A 22342-nucleotide genomic window follows, 5' to 3' on the forward strand; every position below is an offset into this window, starting at 1 on the left:
TCCGTCTATTCTAATGTGCCTTTCACCTTTTGTGCCTTCTTGAGTAACTGTAATCGGGTACTGACATGTGACAAATAATCAAATAACCATGTTCTCCAATAAGTACACAGGCCAACTAATTGCTGCATTTCTCTAACAGTTTCAGTTGGTGGTGTATTTCGTACTGCTGTGACTTTGTCAGGACGTATCTTTCTTCCTGCTGAGGATATGATCTGTCCCAAATATACCACTTCCTTCTGGCTGTATAGTAGTTTGTCTTTTATCCACCTTGTACCCTTTGTCTGCAAGTATCATCAGGCGTTGTATTGTGTCTTTTCTGCACCGTTCTTGTATTGTGCAGCATGCTAATAGATCATCTATGTACTGTAGTACTGTACTAGTCATGTGGAGGTTCCCCAGGTCTATATGAGGGACCCTGTTGAAAACACTAGGGGATTCACAGTACCCTTTGGGCAAACGAATGTGCTGGAATCTATTTCTGTTATACGAAAACACAGTCAAGTATTGAGAGTCTGGGTATAGTGGTATTATGAAGAATGTGTTCTTTAGATCTATCACAGAGAAGTAAACTGCATTGGTGGGTATCTTACACAGTATTGATGCAGAGTTTGGCACTAGGGGATATTCTGCTTCCACTATATTGTTCAGAGGGCGGAGATCCTGAATAAATCCCGATGACCCCTTTGCTTTCTTCGATGGATATATGGCTCCGGTGCATGGTGAGTCTAAGGGCCCCATGAAACCTTGGTCAAGTAGTGCTTTGATTGTTTGATAAATTCCCTCATCTGCTTCTTTGAATATTGGATATTGTTTTACTCTAGGGAGTATGGTGCCTGGTTTGAATTTGATTTTAACTCCCCCTATGCTGGTCAGTTGCCCTACGTCATTTGGTTTGCTCATCCACAGTTGGCTAGGTACTTGTGCTATGTCTTCTTGTAGCTATGAGGGTTATGCTGTGGCTGTCAGTAAGGTCTGGTGTACTTCCCCGTGCTGCACTACCATGGGGCAAGGTATGCTGATTTTGAATATTATTTATCCATCTGTTTCATGTTTGCAAAACCCTGTTCGTCTGTGACTTCTCTTAGTGGTCGCGTAGGGTCTATGCATAGTACTATTGTCCACTCGATCCCTTCTTCATCTCTGCCAGTTATGATCTTTATGTATAGTCTCATGATCACTGCCTCAATGTGTAATGTGAACATTGTTCCTGGGGCTTCCTCATGTGGAACTGCTGGCCTGATTAGAAACTCTGTTGGTAGGCAAAATATCACACCTCCTACATCTGATAACCAGCCAATCAAAATGGTCACTGCATATGTAACGAGAGTCTCATGTAATGGTAATGCTCTGTTAGGGAGAATTCTCTGTTTAGGCTGAATTTCCTAACCTAGTGAGTCCCCCAGCAGCTTTGCTGGATTTCTGGAGTTTGTTGTTTCCATCCTGCCAAGAGTGAGACTCTTTTTCTCCCACTCTTGGACATGAATGTGTGTAATTCCTTTGAATGTCAATGTGTTCTATGGGCTATGGGGTCTTTTACTCCATAGGGTCTCATATGTCTTTCTATGTGTGTTACACTGCACCCTACGTGCCGTAACACTGGGGCGTCCTAGCGGACCTCCATCATAGACTCCATACCCGGGGACTGACTACTGTCTCCCCGGGCACGTAAAGTCACCATTGGCTTTACTAGACCTAAATTTACTAACAGAACTAGTACAAACCATCCTATTGTGGACATACTAGTAGGGGTAATTTGATTACTCCTGGGTCTGTTATTCGAGGGGGCACTGTCCCATCCCCGCTCGTCGAGTTTTGGCTGGTGGCAGTGGAAACTACTTGTTATATTCGACCCCGAATATAACCCTATGGGATTCTTCCCATTGTTGGAGATTGATACTTTTCCTCGTTAATCTCTAACATACCACCGGTCTACTTATCTTAAATAAGTCTATCGGAAGGTATTTTCTGCCAGAACTCGGTTTTTAAAATGGCGTCTGTGTTCGTCTCTGTGACTCCTAAACCAAAGGTTTAGGAGCCCTTTGTTCCACTTTTGGCGGGCTTCTGTACAGAGACCCTCCAAAGTGGTGCCATTCTGTCTGGGTTACCACGGGGGTGTGGGAGGGGGTTTAAGCACCCTGGACCGAGTTGCCTTGCCAACTCCGGTCGCACTCTGGTGTGATTGGCCCGAGTGGTGAGCCTCCCCGCTGTTTTGAGTGACAGCTAGGCTGAATGAATGGGGGTTTTTCTGCATAAAAGCAGGGCTTTTGGGACTGGATCTTCAGAAGTCGCCGCAGGACCTAAGAATCCGACGAGGGTAAAGCTGAGCCGACCTGCAACGACGACACCTCCGGTGGAGCCCTGCTGAACCGACTCACCACTTCCCGACGCAGAGGAGATCTCCCTGCTGGAGAGTCTCTTCCCCTGGCTGGTGGGAACAACCAGTCACCTTTGCTTTTTGTTCGCCCAGGACGCAGTGGTCGAATTGCCCGTGCAGAGCACCTCGGCAACCGGATAGCCACTACCCCTGTAACGCAACCAAAAGGTGGTGCCTTGTGACGGAGCACTCCGCAGCTGGTCTCTTCCCTGGTGGTGCACCGGACATCACTTTTCTTCGACGACGAGATCATCTCTTCTCTTGGCAAAGACCCGACGTGCATCCACCACCAGGAACATCTGCCCCCGCCGGAGTTGTCTCTCCACAAACAAGGTACCGTACCCGCCTGGCTTCCCTTTCTGCCTCAGAGTGTGGTGTCTGAATCCTCGCCTTTCCATTGGGTCGCCTCCAAGCGTTCTTTAACTTTCTGTTCTGAACTGGCCCAACCTTTCCATAACAATTTGCGATAAAGACTCGAAGCGCATTTCCACTGAGATACTTTTTGGGACATATCGCCTTGCCTCTCTCCGAGTGGGCCTGGCCTCTGAACTTTGTGATCTGCAGTAGACCCTGCCTTCCTTGTCTTGCATTTGTCCGTAAAGTATTGGTACCGAGTTGACTTCATAACCTGCCTTATTTTTCTCTCACGTCCCAACGAATACTAGAGTGCCATCTAGGTTAAAGCATACACCTCTGTCTGCAAATAAGTGATGCCGGTGAACCTAGACTTGTTGAACTATTGTTAGGGGGTTTGATATTTTTTCTTCGTATAGTAATTGTGATTGAAGTTGTTTGCCGTATTAGTGCCAGAGTGTTTTCTATAGAAGTGTTGTTATAAATAAATACCTTATATCTTTACACCGAAGCCTTGTTCCGTGTTTGCTTGCTCTACTGTGAAGATTGGCCTATTTTGTATACTCCACATACTGTCTAACTCTTCTTGAGGGAAGTCTGACTGCTCAGCCGCAGCTACCAAGTGAATCTGTGTGGTACAGACTGCTACCAAGTGGGTTCATTGCCAAACACCTGTAGTCCTAAATCTTTTGCAGTGGTCCCAGAGGGAACTGCACAGGTTTCCGCCTAACACTGGTGCACAGCGGTGGGATATCTATCGAGTATACAGTTTAGAGTGCTTTTCGACACTTTAGGATAACTAACCACAAAGCTTTGCACTAAAAAGCAACTTTCAAAAACATGTCTACTATGGAAGCTTACAGTCAAGAGTCCTTGTCAGGCGAAAATACTGAGAACTTACGAGCTCTCTGTAGGCAAAAGAATCTTTCTGTAAGAGGCAAGAAGTTAGAACTTATAGCGAGATTGCTGGAAAACCAAAGTCTGGGTACCGGTTCAGAGGAACCAACTTCTCCAGCAAATGTAGATAACAGTGATGGTGTTGATCTAAATCATAATTCTGATGATAGTGCTGAAGAGGCTGAAGAGGAAGGAGAGGCTAACGAAAATGTTTCCCCTGCTCCTCTACCTGCCTTACCAGCTGTACCTACGGGGCCCATACCAGGTCCCACATGTAACCCTGCTTATTTTGAACTTGAAAAAATGAAGCTCGAATTAGAATACAAGCGGTTCTTGGCTCAATCTGAAAGAAACCAAGAGCTTGAGTTCAGACGGATGAATGCCCAGGCTGAGCAGAAGCAAGCTGAGTTGAGGCTCAGGGAAATAGAACTTAATCATGCATTAGAGATGAAAAAGTTGTCTATAGAAAATGTTTCTCTCTCTTCTGGTTCCTCTAGGAGCTCCAGTCCCGAAGGAATTAGTGGGTATGTATGAACCGAGATTGGATGTGTTGGATTGGTTGAAGCTGTTTGAGTACAATCATGGGCTCCAGGACATCACCGGGAATGACTTACTTTCTGGTTGTTCTCTAGGCTGCCCCCTGTTGCGACTGATGTGGTAATGGAGTTGGGGGAGGCGGATAAGACGGATTACGAAAGTGTGAAACTAGCTTTGATAGCTAGATTTGGGAAGACCCCTTCCCAGTATCTTAAGAGGTTTAGAACCCTCAAAAAGCATGAATGTACCCCTTGGGCTACCTGGGTGAGTGAAGGGTTGAAAAACTTAGTGGGATGGATTAAGGGTTACAAAGTGAACACTTATGAGGGTACGAAGAATCTTTTTATGTTGGAGTCGATTTATGATGCCTGTTCTCCTGAGCTCAGACAGCACTTGGCTGATTCTAAGGAATTGGATTCCCGGAAACTGGCTAAGGCTGCTGACTTGTGGGTTGCCAACAGGGCTACTCACAAGGATTCTGGGGCAACTCAGAAAAAGGAAGAGGGAAAACAGCCTAAAAAAGACTCAAAAGAGAATTCGAATTACTCAAATTCCAAAGAGGGCCCCAAACAAAACCAGAAGGGTAAGCCACAAGGAAAACCGCAGCAGAATAGTGTGTCTTCTGGTGCCAACCCAGAAGCAGGCCAGAACAAGCCACCATTCCAGAAAGCATTTGGGAAATGCTTTGTTTGTGGCTCGACTGACCACGTGAAAGGAGATCCCAGGTGTAAGGGTAAATCTACAGGGGTCCAGCTTGTCTCCTTAGCCTTCGCTCCAGAGGAGGAAGTCAAAATGGCAAGTGGAAACTTTCTATTGCTAGCTGACGAACCCATTGGAGCCAGCGTTTCTTTAGTATCTCTGGGGTTGTGGGAACAACAGAATTTAGATGTCTATAATTCTATCCCCGATAATACTAAAGAGTATTATAAGGACAGTGTCCAGGTGAATGGTCAGGAGACTCCTGCCATTAGGGACACTGGGGCCAGCATAACTGTGGTGGATAAATTGTTTTTTCAGGCTGAGTATGTTTCTAAGGCACCCAAACGCCTCACCAAGTTAGCTGGAGGGCCTGTGCAGATGCTTCCCCAATTACCAGTTCTCATCCAGTGTAACAACATGACTGTAAAGATACCTGTTAGCATACAGAGTGAGGTACCAGGACGCATACTGTTGAGTAACGATTTGAAAACTCTCGGAGTTGTATCGCATACTCCCAGACCTCCTAGTAAACGGTTACAGGAGCTAACCAGACCCGCAAGAGAGAGGACCATGTGTGGTACTCTCCAGGACATGATGAAGAGAGAGATCACTCCTGCTCCCCTGGAATTGTCAGCAGCTGTCTCGAAGAAATCAGAAGCGAAAGGGAAACCTAAGACTTCTACCCCGAAACCAGCAGCCAGCATTTCAGAGCGGACAACAAGGACTTCCCCGTGGTTGTCCAAAGTTACACCCCTAACTCCACCTCCCGCTGAGGCTGAGAGGGAGGTACAACCCTGTGTGGTAGAATTAGACTCTGAGGAAGAGCTAATGAAAGACCAGGAACTCATTGGAGATCTGGATCCTGTTGACCATCCTGAGCTGCAGTCTTTACTGGCAGAAGGTGGACCCAACAGGGCGAACTTCAGTAGGGGACAGAGAGAATGTCCAACTCTGGAAGGTCTTCGCCACCAGGCAGAAGCTCAGCCTGAAGGGCAAGAGCCTGGGAAATACAGGTTGCACTGGGAAGATGGCCTCTTCTACAGTGAACCGACTGTGTCTGCACCTGGAGACTACAAGCGGCTTGTAGTTCCCCAAGAGAACAGACCACAGTTCTTGCAGTTAGCCCACGAGATTCCTTTGGCTGGTCACTTGAGTTTCAAGAAGACTAAGGAAAGGCTCTCTCTCTACTTTTATTGGCCAAAGATGGGGGCCGAAGTAGAAAAACACTGCAGGAGCTGCCACACCTGCCAGACCTCTGGTAAGGTTGGCTCCAAGAATGTGGCACCGTTAGTGCCTCTCCCAGTTGTGGGAGTCCCATTTGAGAGAGTAGGGATTGACATTGTTGGTCCCCTTTGTCCTCCAACCTCCTCAGGCAACAGGTTTATACTTGTTGTAGTAGACCATGCTACTAGATATCCTGAGGCAATTCCTATGAGGACGGTTACAGCTCTGGGTGTGGCTAAGGCCCTCCTTGGCATTTTTATTAGGGTCGGGTTTCCTAAGGAAGTAATCTCTGACATGGGGTCAAACTTTATGTCCCACCACATGAAAGCCATGTGGAAAACCTGTGGAGTTACTTACAAGTTCTCAACGGCTTACCACCCACAACCCAATGGGTTGGTAGAACGGTTCAATCGAACCATGAAGAGCATGATAGGTGCTTTAGAGGAACCCCTTAAACGTAAGTGGGACCTTCTACTGCTATGCCTTCTCTTTGCTTATAGAGAAGTCCCTCAGGAGGGAGTAGGTTATTCTCCCTTCGAACTTCTCTATGGTCATCCCGTCAGAGGTCCATTGGCCCTAATTAAGGAGGGGTTGGAGAGTGCTCCTTCCCCCAAGCCAGTCAGAGTGACTGACTACGTGATAGGTCTCCGGAGGAGAATGTCGCACATGATGACAGAAGCAAGCGATAACTTGAAAGCTGTACAAGCATTGGTCAAGCACTGGCACGACCAAAAGGCTAACATGGTTGAGTTCGCCCAAGACCAGCTCGTTCTCGTTATGATCCCAACAAGGCAGAGGGCCTTGCAAGACAAATGGATGGGACCCTTCAGAGTGGTGGGTAAACTCGGAGAGGTCAACTATCGGGTGGACTTGGGCAATCCCAAGGAGGCTCCGACAGTCTTCCACACCAACCGACTCAAAGCGTATGTCTCCCGACCTGATGTAGGAGCGTTGCTTCTAGCATCATCCGAGGAAGAAGAAGAGAGTGAAGCTCTTCCGGATCTCCTCAGAGGCTTACCTTTAGACGAAAAAATTGAAGGAGTAAATCTTCCCTCCAATCTGACACCCGAGCAGCAAGAAGAGTGCAAATCCATGTTGAATCAGTTTGCCTCTCTGTTCTCGCTTTCACCAGGCTTGACCCCTTGGGGCCAGCATGATATACTCACTGGTGACTGTCTGCCAGTCAAAAGCAGAGGATACCGAATGTCAGAACACGTACAAACCCACATCAAAGGTGAGGTCAGCAAGATGCTCGATCTCGGGGTAATAGAGCCCTCTACTAATCCATGGTCTAGCCCAGTTGTGTTAGTACCAAAGGCTGGATCTAAGGAGCTTAGATTCTGTGTGGATTATAGAGCTCTTAATGCAGTCACCAAGACTGATGCCCACCCTTTGCCAAGAACAGATGAGTTGGTGGATAAACTTGGCGCCGCCAAGTTCCTCAGCACATTTGACTTGATGTCAGGCTATTGGCAAATAGCCCTGACAGACCATGCCAAGGAGAAAACTGCATTTCTACCCCCGTTGGCTTATACCAGTTTAAGGTAATGCCTTTCGGATTGAAGAATGCACCTGCTATGTTTCAATGGATGGTAAATCAGGTTCTGAACGGGATGGAGGACTTCTGCATGGCATACTTGGATGACATAGCAGTGTTCAGCAATTCCTGGGAAGAACATGTAACCCACCTGAGAGATGTTTTGCAGGCTCTTGGACGAGCCAATCTGACCATAAAGGCAAGTAAATGCCAAATTGGACAGAGTAAGGTAGTCTATCTTGGACATGAGGTAGGAGGTAGAGAAATAGGGCCTTTGCTCAGTAAGATTGAAGCTGTGCAAAATTGGACAACACCTACTACTCAAACCCAAGTGAGAGCCTTCCTGGGCCTCACTGGGTATTACAGGAATTTTATAGAGAACTATGGGACCATAGCTTCTCCACTGAATGTCATCTCCTCGCCCAGATTTCCTAAGAAGGTTCGATGGAACGAGGAGTGCAATCAGGCTTTTGAAAACCTGAAAAAGGCTCTTTGCCAAGCCCCAGTACTCAGAGCTCCTGATTACCGCCAACACTTCATTGTGCAGACAGATGCTTCTAATGTAGGAATAGGTGCCATACTCAGTCAACTGGATGGGAAAGGTAGGGAGCACCCCGTTTGCTTCATCATCCACAAGCTGAAGGATCCTGAAACAAGGTGGGCAACAATCGAAAGAGAGTGCTTTGCTATCGTGTGGGCTCTGAAGAAGTTTAGGCCGTACTTGTATGGTTCTACTTTCGTCATTCAGACTGACCACCAACCGTTGAGATGGTTAATGCAAATGAAAGGGGAAAACCCAAAACTACTGAGATGGTCGATCTGCCTGCAAGGGTTTGATTTCACCATTGAGCACAGGTCAGGGTGTCACCACCAAAATGCTGATGGTCTCTCTAGGATGTATGTCATCGACTAGAGGTATGAGATTCATCCGGGAGTGGATTAAATCCTCCTGTCCCTTAGTCTGGGGGGGGGGCGAGTGTTAGGGAGAATTCTCTGTTTAGGCTGAATTTCCTAACCTAGTGAATCCCCCAGCAGCTTTGCTGGATTTCTGGAGTTTGTTTTTTCCATCCTGCCAAGAGTGAGACTCTTTTTCTCCCACTCTTGGACATGAATGTGTGTAATTCCTTTGAATGTCAATGTGTTCTATGGGCTATGGGGTCTTTTACTCCATAGGGTCTCATATGTTTTTCTATGTGTGTTACACCGCACCCTACGTGTCGTAACACTGGGGCGTCCTAGCGGACCTCCATCATAGACTCCATACCCGGGGACAGACTACTGTCTCCCCGGGCATGTAGTCACCATTGGCTTTACTAGACCTAAATTTACTAACAGAACTAGTACAAACCATCCTATTGTGGATGTACTAGTAGGGGTAATTCAATTACTCCTGGGTCTGTTATTCGAGGGGGCACTGTCCCGTCCCCCCTCGTCGAGTTTTGGCTGGTGGCAGTGGAAACTACTTGTTATATTCGACCCCGAATATAACCCTATGGGATTCTTCCCATTGTTGGAGATTGATACTTTTCCTCGTTAATCTCTAACATACCACCGGTCTACTTATCTTAAATAAGTCTATCGGATGGTATTTTCTGCCAGAACTCAGTTTTTAAAATGGCGTCTGTGTTCGTCTCTGTGACTCCTAAACCAAAGGTTGAGCCCTTTGTTCCACTTTTGGCGGGCTTCTGTACAGAGACCCTCCAAAGTGGTGCCATTCTGTCTGGGTTACCACAGGGGTGTGGGAGGGGGTTTAGGCACCTTGGACCGAGTTGCCTTGCCAACTCCGGTCCCACTCTGGTGTGATTGGCCCGAGTGGTGAGCCTCCCCGCTCACCACTTAGCGTGTTTTGAGTGACAGCTAGGCTGAATGAATGGGGGTTTTCTGCATAAAAGCAGGGCTTTTGGGACTGGATCTTCAGAAGTCGCCACAGGACCTAAGAATCCGACGAGGGTAAAGCTGAGCCGACCTGCAACGACGACACCTCCGGTGGAGCCCTGCTGAACCGACTCACCACTTCCCGACGACAGAGGAGATCTCCCTGCCGGAGAGTCTCTTCCCCTGGCTGGTGGGAACAACCAGTCACCTTTGCTTTTTGTTCGCCCAGGACGCAGTGGTCGAATTGCCCGTGCAGAGCACCTCGGCAACCGGATAGCCACTACCCCTGTACCGCGACCAAAAGGTGGTGCCTTGTGACGGAGCACTCCGCGGCTGGTCTCTTCCCTGGTGGTGCACCGGACTTCACTTTTCTTCGACGACGAGATAATCTCTTCTCTTAACAAAGACCCGACGTGCATCCACCACCAGGAACATCTGCCCCCGCCGGAGTTGTCTCTCCACAAATAAGGTACCGTACCCGCCTGGCTTCCCTTTCTGCCGGATAGAGTGAGGTGTCTGAATCCTCGCCTTTCCATTGGGTCGCCTCCAAGGGTTCTTTAACTTTCTGTTCTGAACTGGTCCAACCTTTCCATAACAATTTGCGATAAAGACTCGAAGCGCATTTCCACTGAGACACTTTTTGGGACATATCGCCTTGCCTCTCTCCGAGTGGGCCTGGCCTCTGAACTTTGTGATCTGCAGTAGACCCTGCCTTCCTTGTCTTGCATTTGTCCGTAAAGTATTGGTACCGAGTTGACTTCATAACCTGCCTTATTTTTCTCTCACGTCCTAACGAATACTAGAGTGCCATCTAGGTTAAAGCATACACCTCAGTCTGCAAATAAGTGATGCCGGTGAACCTAGACCTGTCGAACTATTGTTAGGGGGTTTGATATTTTTTCTTCGCATAGTAATTGTGATTGAAGTTGTTTGCTATATTAGTGCCAGAGTGTTTTCTATAGATGTGTTGTTATAAATAAATACCTTATATCTTTACACCGAAGCCTTGTTCCGTGTTTGCTTGCTCTCCTGTGAAGATTGCCCTATTTTGTATACTCCACATACTGTCTAACTCTTCTTGAGGGAAGTCTGACTGCTCAGCCACAGCTACCAAGTGAATCTGTGTGGTACAGACTGCTACTAAGTGGGTTCATTGCCAAACACCTGTAGTCCTAAATCTTTTGCAGTGGTCCCAGAGGGAACTGCACAGGTTTCTGCCTAACATGCTCGAATTCTGTTAGTGCTACAAAGGGCTTCTATTACTGTGGCTATTCTGTTGTAAAGCACACAGGCGTGGAACACACCATTTCTTTGTCAGTAAATGAAAAGGTCATATTCAGTTTCTGAAGGAGATCCCTCCCGAGCAAATTCACTGGTGTCTATGTGCTGTAAAGTAACAGTGCAACTATCTCTCAAGTCCCTATAGTGAGAGGTCATTACACTGTGAAAAAAAACCTTAAAATCACCCCAGAAACTCCCTGCATGTCCATACTGTTGTTTGTCAATGGAAACCAGCCTAGCCAACCAAAATGGTCAATGCATATGTAACTAGAGTCTCATGTAAAATGGTAATGCTTTATTGTGTTAGGACTGTAAAGGGCTTGTATTACTGTGGCTACTCTGTTGTAATGCATGCCAGGCATGGAACACACTATTTCTTTGTTGGTAAATTAAATGGTGATATTCAGTTTCTGAAAGAGATCCCTCCCCAGTAAATTCACTGGTGTCTCTGTGCTGTAAAGTAATGGTGCAACTATCTCTTGAGTCCCTATAGTGAGGGGTAATTCTTCTGCAAAAGGAACCCTTACAATTGCCCCAGAAAATCCATTCTGTTCCCTATCCTCACTTCCACCTTGGGTTCCTTGTCTGCATCCGCAGTGACTGAGAGAACTGGGCAAGTCATGGCTTGCTGTGCGCTGTCCTATTGTGTATATGTGTTAGACCCTGAAAGTGGGAAAGCATTGCTCCCTAAAACTCAAGCTCCAGTTTTATGTGTCCCTGTTCCTTGTGGAATGGCATTCTGCTCCCATGGTATTGTAGTTGCTTGTACTGGAGCCTGTTGTGTGACATTCTGTATGACATTTGAAGTTGGGTACTGTATGGGCTGCCCCTCTGTGGGTTCAATCATTTGTACTGGGCCTACGTTCTGGGGTTGCGCAGACCCTGGGGCAAACATTGGTATGGCTTGGGTTGGGACATAAAATCCCTATTTTGGCACTTGTGCGTAATATGGAGTTGGGTTGGTCCTGTGTAGTATTGCATGGGGTTTATGGTTAGACAATCCTCAGCCCTGTGTTTCATCTTCCCACATGTCCAGCATGCTCCTCCAAATTGAAGTTGTAATCCCCTAATCCTCTCCCTGGTTCTTTTTGTGAACTACACCTTACTCCTTGCACCCCTCCCTCATGTCATTGGTTGCTATCTGGAGTATTTGTCCACTCTTGTGGTGGTCCTTTCTTTTGCTGCACATCTGTAGGGCTGGTTACTACTGCTACCTCCATTATAACTTTTTCTAGTTTCTTCTGCACTAGCTTGACTTCTGCGTGCAGTGCCTTTTTTCTTCTGCCCTTTCATTCTTGCGCTTGCATTTACAAAAAAACACTATGGCCCTCATTACGACCCTGGCGGAAATCGGAAAACGATGGCGGAAATGCAATACCGCCATCGAATAGCGCTCGGTGCGACTATGACCCGTCACCGCAAAGTACGAAGCCATTAGCGACACCGTAGTGAACGCCAACGCTAACTGCACCAAGTACGCGCGCGCGCGCCATGCCAAACCGTAAATACCACCATGGCGCAAGGGTACGCGAATTCCGACCCTAGCGGACATGTACCTAACGCCATCAAGCATGGCGGAAAGCACCATTCCGCCATGGTGAGAAGTACGGCATCGCGAATCAACCGTAAACGGCCCCACTGAGTGCCTGTACACCGCTCCCTGCCCACAAAGTACAACTCCCCGTAGGTGCAATGAAGTCACAATGCAACCAGTGAAATGTACAAGTCACCCATGCATGCCAACGAACAAAAGAATCACAAGAGGGGCCAATGGGAGCTGCAGGGCACAGATGGCACGAATACAGAAGCCATTCCAATGGACATGACCACAGTCCCCCCCCCAGAAACGCACGCAAACACAGGCACCTGTGACCAGCAATATTCCGAAAATCACAACATTCCACCAGTCCACCTGGCTGACCGGCATCTGTTACACAAAACCCAATCCCCCGCCCCTGAGCATGACAACATTCAAACAGTCATATTGGCAGCCCCCATCCCTGACCTCACTGTGCTCCGTAGGCAAACGCGCCCAGCACAGTACCACGCGACTAAACTCCGAAGCTGGAACCCAATGCAGATCTCCTCACAATACATCGCTCCCCAAATAGGAATATGCCACATCACTCGCAAAGAAGAACGCTACACGGCCCATATCAGAATAGAAATTTAATGCACAACTAAATCATCAAGCCCATACAGCCATTAGTCCATGAACTCCAAAACACATATCACCATTGTGGGCTGCATCCGCAAGGAATGACCAGCTACTACTTGTGTGACGCCCTGTTCCATCATGGTACACAGAGCCACATTCACGTACGAAAAGGCAACATGGAAGCGCACAGAACCGCAGGCCCGTCCCAATGGGGAGGCACTAGTCCAGCTGAAAGGCCGAAATGTTGCTCCGAGCCACTAGTACTGCGTAAGGGCATGTGGCCCATTGGCGATCGTCCCATAAGATCGTAATGCTGCTCCACTGATTAACACGAAGCAGCAGGTGTCGGGAGTAAACGCCATCTGCAGGAGTGGCATACAGATGGCAGTGGCAAAAGGGGAGGAGAGATACCTGTCAACCAAAAGAAAAGAAAAAGAACAGAATGGCCATCAGAACTACATTCGAACAACTCACTTCAATGATCACACTAAATCCACAGTCATATGCATGCTAGCCCACTCGAAAGGATCATCACCACCCCAAAACCACTTGCGACTCATAACTATCTATATCGAGGTGTAAACACCATCACAAACGAGTGTACCTGTTCATGCGTCTGTCAAAACAGATTCCATCAGATGGGAATGTTAACGTGCATGGACACAAGTGTCTGAAGGCGCGTCGAGACAGGGAGGGCTCAACAAGGCCAGATAGACGATGGTCCCACTATGGCAGCCCTGCATCACATAGCGCAGGGGAGTCGGATAGATTCCAAGAAGCCCTGTACATGGCAAACCCTGTATCAAATCACCTGCCCATGCATCCATTCATCATTCCCTCATCCTGTTATAAAAACGCCTGAATATTTACTCACAAAACATTCGAAATTTCCATTGAGTCTGTGCGTTATGCAGCCTGCAAAATCCACAGTGCCCCAGCCCGTAATTCCAGTGTTGTGAAGTTACATGTATTTGGGAACGTCCGGCCTCATCGCCCACGTCACTATTGCGCATCCAAAACTATTCATATCAATCATTGCTTCCTCGCCATGGCCCCTGTCTCAAGGACATTGAACAATAGAAAGTTATATTTGCAGTCATACCTGTGGGCATCTCCTCTCCGCTAGCTGAAAACCGAAAGCGCCGCCCTTCGAATTCCTCATTTGCAACATCACGTCGAAAAGGCATCTGTGGCCGTTTGAAATCACAAATTAATCCATCTAGTGCGGCTGTGTGTGAAAATGGCAACTGCCATCGCCCACTAATGGGACGCCCCGCCCGTCGTTGCAACTCGGTACAGTGATGCATGAGGGCCCACCGTTACTCGAGTACTACGTTCCACTGACCCATCACAAGTCTGTTCGCGACTGCAAAGATTGTATGTGAAACAATGGGACCATAGCCGAATGTACATATCAACAAATGTTACACGGCCATCGGGTACAAATACATGATTGCAATAGCAAGATGCCATTCCTCGAATTGCAGCGTTGTGTGCGGGACGTGCTCGGCCAAAGGGGAGAGCAGCTTGCACAGGTGGAATGAATCACCACAGGTGGAGGCCATACAGCCTGAAAACACATAAATTGCACACCCAGTCTCCTCCCACAACCACACCCACTCCGAAATGCTACCGGCAGGACTCGCGATGTTGGCCCTGGGGGACCTGATAGCACTGCAAGTACTCCAACTCCAAGAAGAAGACGAACACCAACTACAACCGGCCGCACGGAGGAGACGCAGGAGGAGGAGGAGGGGAAGGCAGGGCCAGCAAGGGCCGCCAGCACAGCCACTACCACCACGCAGGCAGCCCGCAATCCCACGCCTCCGAGCACATCCGTTCAACCTCACTGATGAGCAGATCCACACCCTCTACCGTTTGGACCGGGACACCATAGCCGCAATAGTGGACATGACACACGTTGACCTTGTCAGCATGATAGATAGCCCAACCGCCATCCCACCCCTACTGAAGGTGGTGTCTGTACTCCACTTCCTGGCCACAGGCACCTACCAGCACACAGTCGGACAGTTGCATGGCATTTCTCAGCCACTGTTCTCACGGACACTATTGCAAGTGCTCGATGCCCTCCTGCAGCACGCAGACGACTACATCTCTCTACCACGCTCGGAGCAGGAAATTACCAACACAAAAGTGGGATTCCATGCACTTGCCGGCATACCGGGTTGCATTGGTGCCATCGACTGCACCCATGTGGAATTGGTCGTCCCACATGCCATGGAGGCCCAGTACCGCAACCGAAAACAATTTCATTCCCTGAATGTACAAATGGTGTGTGACTCCAACAGGATCATTACACATTGTTGTGCCAGATTCCCTGGATCAACCCATGATTCTATGGTCTTGAGGAACTCTACTATACCACGCTACATGGAGCGACACGCAGGGAACAGATCCTGGCTACTCGGTGAGTCTCATTTCATGCATGATGATGTGGGGTATGTGATGCGGCAATGAACTGGCAGGAAGGGGGGGGTGTGCGTACGTAGCAATGGCATTCCACATCATACGTTTATCGTCCACATACAGGTGATGCTGGGTATCCACTGAAGAGATGGCTCCTCACACCAGTCCGGAACCCACGGGACCAGCATGAGGAGGACTACAACCATGCCCACTCACGTACCCGTGTAGTCATTGAACAGGCATTCGGCCTACTGAAGACTCGTTTCCGCTGCCTCAGCAGGTCTGGCGGGGCACTCCTGTACCGCCATGAGAAGGTTGCAAAGATGGTCATGGCATGTGTCATGCTCCACAACATGTGCGTACGTAGAAATGTGCCCATGCCCCCTGACGCAGAACTGCAAGCACCTGATGATGGTCATGATGAGGGTGGGGATGTGGCAGCACCTCAAGGAGTCTGCGAGGCACCGGAGGGCCGTGACATTCGTCAGCATCTCATTGATGCATGCTTCTAGCACTCACGCCTGGTGGCTGATACATGGACACGGGACTCGTGGCACTGTGTGTGTCTGGTACATGCACAATATGGACTGTACGCCTATGATGGCCTAGTACACAAAGATCATTGTCCACACATCTCATTGGTTGATCGTGCACTGTTTATGGCATATGTGATATCATGTTGAACACCCTATCGACCCGCCACCCAAGTGAGCCCAACACACCCCCTCCACCCTCCTACCTCCCCCCCGAACACCAGTGTCCAAAGATGCTCATTGTCAGTGGGCTGTCGCTATTGCAAGCCCCCTCTGCGGGTGTCAGGGGCACCCCTGCCTGTGGAGCGCAGGTTCCTCCCAGATCTACGTTGGGGGCTGCCCTGGACGGAACTTGCTACGGATGATGTGTCTGCCTGCTCACGTCCATGCATGTCCCTAAGGGTTTGTGAGAGCTCAGTGAGCACACGGCGCACTGCGGCAAGTTCGGCACATACGTCTTTGGACGTCGCATGCAGTTCCCCCCTCAGGCTCTCGGTGCTTCTCTCCATTTGGACTCTCAGGCTCTCGGTGCTACTCTCCATTTGGACTCTCAGGCTCTCGGTGCTACTCTCCATTTGTGCCCTTAGTGTCTCTGTACTTCTCTCCATTTCTGCCCTGAGTGTCTCAGTTGATGTTTCTATGTCTGCCTTAGTGCGCCCACATTCATCGGCATGGTCCTTGAGGAGCGTGGCCAGTTGCTGCTGTTGCACGATTAACTGGTCGAGGGACTGTTGCCTCTGCTGGGCCATGGCCATTTGCGGGGGTGTCACAGAGGGGCTGTTGACCTCATGTTGCCTTGCCACAGGGCTTGTGGGGGATGGCCAGTCGTCGTCTTGTGGGTGCCCCTGCGTGGTATCCTCATGTTGTATGGGATGGGACAGACAGGGGGAATGGGACAGGTCATGGATGGATCTGACTTCGACATCCCCGTCTTCTGTGTCGGAGCATGCTGCCATCAATGGGGTGTCACCTATGGTGCTGCTCCCACCAGAGGCAGTGCCTTCTGTGGCATCCGTTGGGGGGACCTGTGGTGGTGGTGTTGTGGGCATGCTGGCTGCTGGGGTGCCTGTTGATGTTCCCTCCTCTGTGCTTCCACCTGATGTGTGCTGCTGCCGTGTCTTGATGCGTGCAGCTGAGGTGGAGGGTCTTTGGCCGTTGGTCCTGGCCCTCTTTGCAGGTGCGCTGGTAGGGGTGTCCTGATGCTCGTTGTTTGGATCAGACCCTGTGGTGGAGTAAAGGAGGGCGAGGGTTATTAATGGGTCTGTGGGTATTGGAATGGCATTGTATCACATGCATTGGGGTGGTACCTGAGGGTGATTTGGGTCGGGGCCTTGGAGGTGCTTTCATTTGTGTGTGGAGTGAGGGTGCAGTTGTTTGGCAGCCTGCAGTTAGGGTGTGCCTGCTGCACGTGTAGTGCGTTTTTTAGGGGTTTTTAATTATTTATGTATTTATTGTGAGTTTTAAAGTGCGCTATCAGGGCGATGTGTGTGGACGTTCTCCTGGACATGGGTTTCTGTTGCACTATGTGGACACATGGTACTTCACATGATTGGACATTGTGGATTTAGCATTGTTTTATCTGGCCCACCTACCTGAATCTTCGGATGTCTGCACTCCTTTCTCCATCCCTCCGACTCCCTCTATGCTCTCCATTCCGATGGTGGAGGCACAGATTTCTTCCCAGGGGGTCAACTTGATGGGTGATTCAGGACCTCCCCCGGTGGCTGTGGCAATGTTGCGGTTGGCAGAGAGTATGCTGCGGACGCGTATCCGCAGGTCGTCCCATCGCTTTCTGCATTGCTGTGGGTTGCGGGGTGCGGTCCCCACCGCACTTACCCGCTGTGCCACCAGAGCCCATATGGCCTTCTTGTTCGCAAGTGCCGTCCTGGTCATTTGCGTGGAGAAGACGACGGCAGCATTCTCCTGGAGGGGCTCTGTTAGCACGGTGAGTTCCTCACGGGAGAAGTGGACCTGCCGCTTGCGGTCGCACGCTTTCTTCGCTACTTTTCCCATTTTTCTTGGTTTCGCTAGGGTGGATGACGGGTTGGGGTGTGTCTCGGGGTAGTGTTTTTAGTGGTTGTGTGGTTTTTGTGGTTTTATAGGTGTACGGCGGGATGTTTCCCGTTCCGGGCCCATGTTTTTACTTCCGTTTCCGTATATTTCCGGTCACCGTACTTTCCGGTAGGCGCACTCTGCGGTGTCCGCTGTGATGGGTGGCGGTATTGCACCTAGGGCGCCGTACGGCGGCGGTGTGGGCCGTTTTGGGGTCATTTCCGCCATCGCGGACTTTGCACTTCCGCCATGCCGTGGTGCTCGTGCCCGATGGGTCGGAATGGGCCGCACTTTGCTCCTTCGTGCAATGGCGGAAACGCTATTTACGCTGTTGCGGTCCTGTCAGTCACTTTCCGCCAGGGTCGTAATGAGGGCCTATATGTTCTTGTATTTCACCCCATACTTTTGCATCCATACCTAATATTCTGTCTAATTTTACTTGCACTTATGTGGGAAGACCCTTTCGTAAAACATGGTAGAAGAATGATATGTTCTTTTCTCATGTTTCCCCTGTCTCCTCTCGAAACATTTCTTGGATTCACTGAATATACAATGCAGGGTCCTCATCGTGTTTCATTCTACATGCCGTAATGGCACCTACATCAGGTCTATCTGGGTGTGCCCTTTTCAATGCATCCCACATGCAGGCTTGACAGTTATTAAATGGAGCCCCATCATGTGTATCACTCTCTAACTGGACCTTTGGGTACCCTGCTGGTTCCTAAATAGTTTTTGTTCTGATCTCCGATTATGTTTGCTAAGAGACTTTTCATATCTCCACCTGATAGGGTAGCCCCTTCTGTATGTTTCTCTAACGCACAGTTCCTCTCGCCTGCCCCCGCTGTAAGAGGTGGTAGTGTCTTGATCAAATTATTCAAGTCCATATGGGGCCATGGTACATATTATGATCTACCTACTCCCTTTTGTATAAGTGGGAAATGCATTCCCCTTTTTTGACTATGATGTCTTCTATGCTTTCTCTTCCCTCTAACTACTGCCATTGTTCTAGCACAAGATCTTAATCGTCTCTCCCATGCAGTCTTCTCTTCCTGATCCTCTTCAGTTTCCCAATTTTCCTGACTCTCTTCCTGCTCGTCTTCACTTTCAAATGCCTCAGATTCCTACATCCTGTTTTTCTGTCCCTTCAGTTTCAACTTTTACATTTTTTATCACTGCCTTATGCAATTTCAATAATACCCATGTTTCAGCATCTATTGTACGGCAAGGCCCTTCCCTTTGTCTAGTTGCCCTTCACAATTCTTCTTCTGTCTTATGGATTGCTGCTTCTAAATCCTTATGCACTTTATTTGCTAATTTTACTATTTCTGGGTCTCGCCCATCACTGGGCACCCCTGCTGCCTTTACTGGGTTCATTTCAGAATAGAATGGGGGTGTATATCGGGGATTTGTGTACCATGCTCCTGGTTTTAAGGGATAGTGTCTGACTGCAGGCAGGGCTGTCGGCTGCACATGCGCTGGAGCCTGTGCCGACTGGGTGCTTTTTTCTACACTTGCCTGGGCTACTGACTCGGCAGGCTTCAAAGCCTGTGTCGTATTGGCGCAGCCTGTCAGGGGGGATGGATGCACCCGCAGTATTCCCCTTTTCTTTATTGTTTCTCACATCTTCCTCGTATAATTTCCACCACTCTAATATACTCTGTCTCTTCTTCAGCATTTTACCTGTGTATGTGGGCAACAATGGGTGTACATATGGCGATTATGTTCTTATCATGTGTGCCCTTTTTTCCTTCAATTCCCACCCCCCATTTGCAACACATATGTTCTACTGGAGTACTTATTTTCTTCTGCACTCTAAAAGTACAAACACAACTAATCAATATTATTATTTACACAGAAAACAACATCAAAGCAATACCTTCAATTTCATCTCTGCGGGATGCACCCCTATGGCACACCCCTAAGATACCTTGTAAGCACAAAATACAAGACAACCTTGGATAATACAACAATTTGGAAAATGTATCACAGCTCGTCCTTGCGCACAACCATAATTTCCAAGACCACACACCCTCCCAAATATCATCTCCAACTCTATATTTTCCCCACACTCAAAACGTTACACCAACCATTTGCCTCTGATCGTCTCATACATATATATATATATATGTATATATATATATATATGTATATATATATATATATATATATATATATATATATATATATACTATTTTGTATGCTCTCTGCCTATTGTCCCTTACTGCAGACAGAGGGTACAGTCCTTGCCAGTGCAGGACTTCCCTCTCTTATTTCTAAAGCAGCGCTGCCCTCCCTCCTTTACTAAGGGATGTGTACACTTCACTTACCAAATTTTAAGACTAACGTGACATCACCGCTCCTCGCTACAGGAGCCCTCTTCAGTTTCTACTACAAGAGAAAACAAAAATCAAAATGGACCATGTGGCTCATACCATCACTCACTACACTTCCGCATTTATACTCACTTCTCCATTATCGTTCTCGGGTCAGCTGCACTGGCTCGCTATGCTCTTCCAAAGTCTTCCAGGGCTGCTTCTCCCCACAAAGGCCTGCACTTGAGGGGGCGACCCAGGGCCTGAAGTGATTGGGCAAGCCATCTGGATAACCCTTGCGCTTGCTACCTCCTCTTGGTCTGTACAGTCTTCTTTTCTCTCCAGGCGGACCTTGCTTCGCTAAGCGTGGGTCGTAGGAGGCCACAGCTGTCCGGAAGAAACTTGGATACCCATATGGGCCAACAAAATATGTAAGGCAAGTCCCAAGTCAACAATAAAAACCAATTCAAAGAGCCAAAAAATAATGCAACAGATGTGAGAAAAAGAAAACATTTATTGCAACACAACCTAGGCTGGGGAATTATCAAAAGACATACAACCATATTACAGAAAATTGCCGGTTTTATAGCAAATTACAGACTATAAATAACAGCAAACGTTACAGGTTATTTGTACTTCCCCAGCCTCTGATTGGACATCATCATTTGCACAATTGGTGAATCTATACACTATTTAGCCCATTTGGCTTATTCTATCATTGTGACCGGATCAAGATGTCAGTTTATTATTTAATTAGCATTGAGATAATCACCTTTCGCATGGTCCTGACTGGATGGTACTCTTTTAATTTTGTATTGGTTAAACTTGATATTGGATTGGCTGTTTCAGGAAGAGAATGCGTGGAAGAGTGACTGAGTACGTTTCAACCAATCCCTTTATTAGATGTGACTGTGTTACTGCAACATTAGAACTTTTACAACCCCTTCCCATTGACCTCATCGATTGACACCTTCTTACCATTCTTATCATTGTAAACTGTTTATCGCCAATTCAACTTTTGCAACTGTTCATTGGAAACATCACTTGCTTTTCCTTCTTTTCTCATGATTTTATTTGCTCTGCCTCTGACCTTAGAAGCTGAGAGGGCTTAGTTGTGTCAAACTTCATTCTCCTATATTGACATGACACGTGTGTTTTATGCAACTTGCAATATTAGGAACATCCAATTTTCTAATACTATGTATGTGCAGTGATGGTTGGTCATGAATTTCCATAAAGGCCACTGATACCTAATTAAATCTTTTCTATTAATAATTGTGTTTTGTGTGGCTCCTTCCTTAGGAGCTGGAGATCTTTCAGTGGGATTTTTCCCACAACGGGCAGTGTTGTTCTTTGAGCATTCTGTCCTGACAAGCATGATCTTCACTGCTCATTGTTCAGTTATTACCAGCTCATGACCTTTATTATGATACGTTTTCATGCACCACCGAGGAACATAAATTGTTATATATTCTTTGGGAACTCAGCTAAGCTGATATGTTTTAACAAATCTGTGTGCAGGGATTTGTCCTTTTGCTCCAGTGTCTGATATTTTCTTGGTTTCTTTTCCATGACCTCACGACCGCACTTCAGGCCTGGGAACATGTTTGACCCCCTTGTCTTTAACAATGACTGTACAACATTCAGTCTTGCTGTGGGAAGTTGCAGCTTGGTATGTGTGTGCCTCTCTGCACAGACCTAGCTGATATTTTCTATTGAGGGAGTGAGAGTGTTCATGCTTTGGAAATGGCTAACTAGTTATTGAGGCCTCCATGTGTTATTTACTCAATTAGTGTAAATAATCCCAGTTATTTACTATCATTAGGAGTGCCCCAAAGGTTTCCCTGGCTAATGTTAGGTGCTGCTCTACTTATTAAGGTTATGTGGTTACATTCAAGTGCAGGATCTGTGCATTATGGCTCACTGAAGCATGTCTTCTAGTGTCTTGTTGCGCCTACATAAGAAGGGTGGCATGATGAGCAGAGCTTATGTTTTATGCCTAGTAACTCAGTGATTTCCCTAAACAACTAATTTGCAAAATGAGGTCCATTGGTGGACCTTAGAACATCGCAGATTCCACAC

General features: G+C 47.9%; 1 long non-coding RNA gene across 1 annotated transcript in view; it reads right to left on the bottom strand.

The window, feature by feature from the left end:
- Positions 1 to 22342, bottom strand: part of LOC138473631 (uncharacterized) — a 61863-nt gene that overhangs the window by 39172 nt on the left and 349 nt on the right. Inside the window, exon 2 of the long non-coding RNA XR_011268823.1 lies at positions 20414 to 20661. This is a non-coding gene — a long non-coding RNA (uncharacterized lncRNA). The remainder of the gene's footprint in view (positions 1 to 20413; positions 20662 to 22342) is intronic.

Source organism: Ambystoma mexicanum, chromosome 8 (genome assembly GCF_040938575.1).
Source record: "Ambystoma mexicanum isolate Mex_15411 chromosome 8, UKY_AmexF1_1, whole genome shotgun sequence".
Taxonomy (NCBI): Eukaryota; Metazoa; Chordata; class Amphibia; order Caudata; family Ambystomatidae; genus Ambystoma; species Ambystoma mexicanum.